Here is a 5,799-nt window from a genome sequence, read left to right on the forward strand (position 1 = left end):
CGGAGCCTGTGCTCCGCAACGGGAGAGGCCACAACAGTGAGAGAACACCAAAAAAAAAAAAAAAAAAAAAAAAAAAAAAAAAAAATCAACAAACCCAACAACAAAAAAATTACTTTTCCAAGAGGATGCCATGATGGAGCCATGATTTCAACTCCAAAAGCAAGGTCAGCTTTGCCTCCATTGCCTCTTCTTGCATCTCAGATGAGCCCCAGAGCTTTATTGTTGGCCAGTGGTACTCCAGACATCCTAGGGCACACATCCTGCCATTGAAACGGCCCCCAGGATCGGGCATCATCATTGACAAAGAGACTCATCTCTATGGTTGACCAAGGTATTTGTAGACCAACCACTATTTCCATCCCATCGGGTGCTGTCCATGACCCTGCGTCCATTTAGGAGAGAGACAGAGAGAGATGTACAAAGTTGATGAGCAAACTGATGTGGTCAGTGTCTACCTGGAAATTTGCAGCAAGGATGCTGACCAAGATGGAAGATTGCATCCTTAAAGCCATTGGGAATATTTTGAACCAGACTGCAACATTTCAGTTGAATGGGATTTCTAAACACAGCACGTAGATGGACCCACACCGAAGCAGCCCCATCTGTGGGAGAAACGGCAGCCCCTATTTAATGATGCTAAAGCAGGAGCTCTGCCAGAATGAGATGCCTCAGACGCAGACCCACTTCATCATGGGCTGTTTGCACACACTTGAGGGTGCAAAGCAGATGCTTCTGTCTGGGGTGATGTCCATAAACCCTGCCCGAGACTGTTCAGTCCTCAGTGGAGATCTCTGGTCCCACCTTCGTTAGTTTGACAATCATCTGTCCCCAGACAGGGGAGGTCGAAGAGGTAGATTTACCAGAGAAAGACCGGGAGAAGAGATGCCAGAGCAGAGTGCATCCAGCCACTCTGTTCCTGGGATGCACAGACCTAGGTTCAAATCCCTGCTTTGTCACTTCCTGGATGTGTGACCTCAGCCAGATCCTCCAACTTCTCTGAGCCTTTTTTTTCTCCCCGTCTGCCAAGTTGAGGTGATACTGTTGAGAGAACAAAGAGGGTGTGGTGAGCAGAGTGCCCTGCCTTTTAGTAAATGCATGAGAAGTCATAGAGCAATAGTGGCAGGAATTGTAGTAATCATAAGAGCATTTAAACTGGACGCTTGTCTCATTTCGTGTAACATATAATTGCAATCTGTAGGCTGGACAAACAGAGCATTTGGGCCCACACCGTAATTTTTTACAGCTTTTGTACATTGAAGATTTGAATTTAATAATGTTAGTTGAAGTCAAGGTTTCTGGCTTATCTTGGGAAAAAAAAAAAAAAAAATGAAGGTCTTGCGGAAAGGGATTTGCCTTCCCCTACGGGAGCAAGCAGCTGAAACCCAGGAGCTGCAGCCCCCTGTATGCAGGACAGTGCCCTCCAGTGGTCATGGTGATGATCACACCTCAGGAGCAGGCGCTATGCGTTAACCATTTTATAGAGGCGGCCACTGAAGCCCAGTTTAGAGAAGTTGCCAAAGTCAGATGTCCAGGAAGCAGAAGTCTGCACCAGCATCCCCATTTCCATCATCACACCACATCACCACACCGTATCCAGACCTGCTTCCCCCGCTCACCCACCTGCCTCTCCTTGAAGGCAGAGCGTTTATGCCTGCCTCTAACAGGTGGAATCCAAAGGCAGAGTTCACAGACTATCTGATTTGGATGGAGACCTCGGAGATCCTCTAATCAGTTTTAACCTCCGAGTCCCAGGTCTTTATCCTGCTGTTCCCAGGGTTCAGAGAGAACTTTCTGATCCTCACTCAGTCAGTCAAGAACTGAACAACCAGGTACCCTGCATCTCCAGACACCTGGCTCTTTCCTGGGTAACATTTGCCTTCCAGTGGGGAGAGAGACGACCTCTAGGAGGAGGCCTTTGCTGCCTTTAGTCTCATGGGCCGTCCCTTGTCCTCATGCACCCTCTTGTCAGGGCAGCCTATTCAGCCCACCTGACTCGCGATCAGGAGTCATTTGGCAGAAGCCGTTGCCGTTCTCACCAGAAGGCTCCCTCTCATCTCACTCCCCCAACCCTCTGAACCTCCTCCCCCAGGCTGTGGCTGATCTGATCCCCCCATCATTGCCACGTGAGACCCAGTTCATAGGGCAGCGTTTGTGATGCAGATAGCAAACACCTAATACAGCACAGTGGGTGGATGGCCAGTGGATGTGTGAACATAAAAGATGCTGGACATCATTAGCCATTAGGAAGACACAAAAGCACAGTGAGACACCACTGCACAGCCATCAGAATGGCTACAACTTAAGAAAAGATTGACGATTCCAAGTCTTGGAGAGGATGGGGAGGGATGGGAACTTTCTGCTGGGGAAGGGTAGAACGTACAGCCACTTCGTGTGTGTTTTTTTTTAAATTTTATTGAACTGTAGTTGATTGACAGTGTTGTGTTTAGTTTCTGCCGTACAGCAAAGTGATTCCATTATATATATATTCTTTTCCATGATGGTCTATCACAGGATACTGAATATAGTTCCCTGTGCTATAAGTAGGACCTTGTTGTTTATCCGTCCTCTACATACTAGTTTGCATCTGCTAATCCCAAATTCCCAGTTATTCCCTTCCCCACCCCTTGCCTTGGCAACCACAAGTCTGTTCTCTAAGTCTGTGTTTCGTAGATATGTTCATTTGTGTCATAGTTTGGATTCCACGTATAAGTGATATAATGATATTTGTCGTTCTTTGTCTGACTTACGTTGCTTTGTAGGATCATCTCTAGGTTCATCCATGTTGCTGCAAATGGTAATATTTTGTTCTTTTTATGGCTGAGTAATATTCCATTGTATATATGTACCACATCTTCTTTATCCATTCATCTGTTGATGGACGTTTAGGTTGTTTCCATGTCTTGGCTATTGTGAACAGTGGTACAACCACTTTGGAAAACAGTTTGGCAGGTTTTTTTTAAGAGTTGAATATACACCTTCCCTGTAATCTTGCCATTCTACTTATAGATATTTACCTAAGAGAGATGAAATGGACTAACCATACAAAGAGTTGTTCATGAATATTGATAGCAGCCTTACTTGGCACTTGCCCAAACCTGGAAATAACACAAATGCCCATCAACAGGTGAATGGATAAACAAACAGTAGTATATTCATACAGGGAAATACAACTAAACAATGAAAAATACTGATACATGCTACAACATGGATGGATCTGAAAACAATTATGCTAAATGAAAGAAGTCATGCAGAAGATGTATGATTCAATTTTTATGAAATCATAGACTGTGAAAACAAATCTGTAACTTCAGAAATCAGATCAGCAGTTGTGTGCGGATGGGGGTGAGTGTCCCAGGGAGGGGTGGGATGGAGGGATGACAAAGTGGTACCAGTAAACTTCTTTATCCTTATCTCAATTTTAGTCCTTAATTTGCAGGTTTATACATAGATCAAAACTTACAAAATATTATATATTTAAAATACATGCAGGGACTTCCCTGGGGGTCCAGTGTGTCAGACTCTGAGCTCCCAATGCGGGGGGCCCAGGTTCGATCCCTGGTGGGGGAACTAGATGCTGCATGCGTGCTGCAACTAAGACCCGGCACAGCCAAAATAAATAGAAAGTAAATAATTTTTTAAAATACATGCATTCTATCTTACATCATGTATACCTCAATAAAATTCTTTAAAAAAACATTTGCCCCACGGTAGATATTTAATAAGTACATCTAGTGAAGGCATCGCACTGCGTTTGTGGCAAGGAGAACGATTTTATTCCCCTTCCTTTGTGAATACTGGGGAGGATGTGGTGACCTGGAACATCGGTCGGGGATGGCTGTGGGCTCTGGGTGTCTTGCTCCTAAGAGGGGAGTGAGGTTTTGGGGCCGTTCACTGCAGCTCTGCTCTGCAGACCTCTTCCTTTATGAGACCCCCGTGCGGATGGAGAGGAAATACTTGCGTTGAGATTGCAATCAACAGTTTGAAGCAATCTATGGGAATATGGCTTTAAGCTGTGTCCTACAAGCTGAGCACAAGGACATGTGGGAGAAAAACTCACTGCTGTGGGCACTGTGTGGGCAAAGGCTTGGAGACAGGAGGAAACCCTCAGGAATTAGGACGAGACCCTGCGGCTTGTACGTGGTGAATTCTGAAAAGGAACAGAATGAGATTAGGGATGCACGCAGATACCCTATCGTGCGGGGCCTCCCAGGACCCTAGAACAAGTTTTTGGTTTGTTGGTTTGTTTTTCCCTAAGAACAGTAGGAGGTGACTGGAGGATTTTAAGCAGGAGAGTGACTTTATCTTATTTCTGTTTACTTAAAACAGTTCAGTCTGGAAAAGCGGCTGCTGGGTGGGGAGACAGCTGGAGGATTGAGAGAGTAGAAGGTGGGATTCTGCTTTGGAAGCTGCTGTCGTCATCCGGGTGGGAGGTGATGGTGGCAGGGAAGAGGCTGAGGTCTGTCTTGAAGGGCAGCCCTGAGTTAGTTTCTCCCTGGGAGCTGAGTTGATCTGAGCAAAGGGTCAGGGGCATTCTGGACTGGACCGAAGGCTCTGTGTCAGTTATATTTATTGTGATGGGTGATCCTTTTTTTTTTTTTTTTTTTGGCTGCATTGGTTTTTGTTGCTGCATTTGGGCTTTTTTTAGTTGTGGCGAGTGGGGGCTACTCTTCGTTGCGGTGTGCAGGCTTCTCACTGCGGTGGCTTCTCTTGTTGCAGAGCACGGGCTCTAGGCGCACGGGCTCAGTAGTTGTGGCTTGCGGGCTCTAGAGCGCAGGCTCGGTAGTTGTGGCTCACGGGCTCAGCTGCTCCGCGGCATGTGGGATCTTCCTGGACCAGGGCTCGAACGCATGTCCCCTGCATTGGCAAGCGGATTCTTAACCACTGCGCCACCAGGGAAGTTCCTGGGGTCTTTTTAAACCCAGCCTGTGCACAGATGGCTTCATTATTTGGCAGATCAGTGGGTCCCAGGACGCTAGGATCTATATATTGCCCTGAGAGAAAGGCTGTTCCTCCCAAGAGGAGTCTTTTCCCCAGTCTCCTCCATTCTCTTTATTTATTTATTTTTATTTTATTTTATTTTTACATTTTTTAATTGAGGTATAGTTGATTTACAATGTAGTGTTAGTTTCAGGTGTACAGCACAGTGATTCAGTTTTATATATATGTATATATATACATATGTAGATTCTTTTTCAGATTCTTTTCCCTCATAGGTTATGACAAAATATTGAGTACAGTTCCCTATGCTATACAGTAGGTCCCTGTTGGTTCTCCTTTATTCTCCATGAAGAAATCACCTCTCATTTTTCTCTCCCAGTTTCCTCCCAATAATAGTTCTTGTCACATTACCTTAAAGATGAACACCCAAACCCGTTTAAAACAGCATCTGATAAAATAATGTAATCTCCTCTGCAGCTAGAGATGAGGAAAATGAATGATTACAATAGGGGTCCTATCACTGTCTTGTAGCAGCCATCAGCCCTTGGAGCAGGTTGAATGCAGCTGGTAGGAAGGACTGTGTGGGTTTCCCCTTGAGTTAGTGGGAAAAAAGCAGGAGCCTGTCTCTGACGTTTTGGTGGATGGAGGTGGGATGGGCACGCTTCTTTGCTGCACTCACAGTCACTTCAAGTAAAATTCAGAGCTGTCCCCTTGACCTCAGGGTTGCTCAACCCCAGCACGATTGACATTTTTCTTTTTCTTGTTTTCTTTTTTTTTTTTAATTTTATTTTTTTGATCGCATCCCACAGCTTGTGGGATCTTAGTTCCCCAGCGAGTGATGGAACCTATTCCCTCTGCAGT

This window comes from Aethalodelphis obliquidens, unplaced genomic scaffold (assembly GCF_003676395.1).
Source record: "Aethalodelphis obliquidens isolate GAN/ISIS:26980383/991018 unplaced genomic scaffold, ASM367639v1 scaffold28, whole genome shotgun sequence".
NCBI lineage: Eukaryota > Metazoa > Chordata > Mammalia > Artiodactyla > Delphinidae > Aethalodelphis > Aethalodelphis obliquidens.